This window comes from Camelina sativa, chromosome 9, assembly GCF_000633955.1.
Source record: "Camelina sativa cultivar DH55 chromosome 9, Cs, whole genome shotgun sequence".
NCBI lineage: Eukaryota > Viridiplantae > Streptophyta > Magnoliopsida > Brassicales > Brassicaceae > Camelina > Camelina sativa.
Genome location: NC_025693.1, coordinates 29151290 through 29152992, shown reverse-complemented (window position 1 = coordinate 29152992; position 1703 = coordinate 29151290).

Below are 1703 nucleotides of genomic sequence, written 5' to 3'. Positions count from 1 at the left end.
AAAAAAGATGGCCAGCTACACGAGGTATCGCGCAACACATGGCCACACATCCCAAGTTTGATAATGTACCCCTAGCTACATCAAGTATATGGTTGGCATGGCCACATGCACCAAGTACATGACGTTATGTGTCTCACACCATGGACATAAAATGTCGATTAATCGGGTCATTTCTCCCGGCAATGACCGGCGTTGACTCGTCGGAACCGTAATCGGAGACAACTAGAACCCGACCCGAGCACCTGCAACCAAAATGGTAAACCCGACCCGGACCGAATATTGTAATGGACCCATTTTTAATGGGCTTTATCTCTAAAATTTTAATTAACAAAAGCCCATGTTAGAATTATTCATCGATCAAAACAAGAAAAGTGAAAAAATTTTGTGAAAAAGTTTTATCCTTTTATCGAAGAATTTATCGAAGAACTGTAGAGATCCCCTTTTCAATTAGGGTTTTTACCAGAGAAAATGCAGTGAAATCTTTGCTGGAAATCGAAATAAAGAAGACATTGCCTGTTGATTGTTGTGACAATGAGGTAAATTTGGTAGTTTGCTGTTGATTTTTAACTTTTATTTTGTCGTTTTGAACAAGTGGGAAAGTGGGGTTGTTGTCGGCAAGATTCGATTCTCTTTATATGTTACTGTCGGGTTTTGGCTAAGGTTATTGTCTAGTCTTGTTGTGTAGTCTTAGTTTGTTTATACTTTGTTTATACTTTGTTTATACTTTGTTTATACATTGTTTAGACATTGTTTNTTGTCTAGTCTTGTTGTGTAGTCTTAGTTTGTTTATACTTTGTTTATACATTGTTTAGATATTGTTTATAGGTTATTGTCGAGGTTATTGTCGGGTTCATTAGTTGTTTTTAACAACTTGTCTTTGTCTTATATATCTTTTTTTGTAGTGGAAAAATTACAGTGAAGGTGAATTGCCATCATTCTGGCCAATTCAAGACCAAGAATGGAGTGTTGATGTACGTCGATGGAGTTATTGAAGTATTTGAGGTTGATTCAGTGACAATTTTTCAAGAAATATTGCTAAAAATGCTTGGAAAAAGAGTCAACAATCTTGGGAGAATGTGGTACAAGCTACCATTCGAAGAACTTGAAGATAGGCAGCCTCTGTGGGAGAATGTTGATAGCAATATGAATAAACTGGTTTCAAAAGGACGTTGGATGGGAGAGGTGGACATCTTCTTTGAAAAGGCAGAAGAAGAACCGCTTGAAGCTGCTGGAGAAAAAGAAAAGGATGTTGCTGAGAAAAGCAGAGTAGATGATGAGATAGTTCTTCCAGATAATTTGAGTGGAGATGATAGTGATGATGGGAAATCGGATGCAGGTTTATCCGAAGCTGAAGAGTCAGATAATGAAGATGAGATTGTTGACAATGATGTTGGTATTGCAGAGGAGGACATTCAAGTTTTCAACAATGAAAACTATGAAGAACAAATTCCGGATGATGATGAAGTATATCCTGCAACGGATGATGAATCTGGCGATGAAGAAGAACAAACAGAGAGATTGGTTAAGAAAGGCTTACCTGATGGTGTGTTTAGTTTGAGGCAGGTCTTCAATAATGGGAGTGAGTTTAAGAAGAACATCATCCGATATATATTGAAGACGAGACGCAATGTGGTGTATGCTAGATGGGAGAAGGAGAAGCTTGAAGCTGTTTGTAAAGCAAAAGGTTGTACTTGGAGCATATA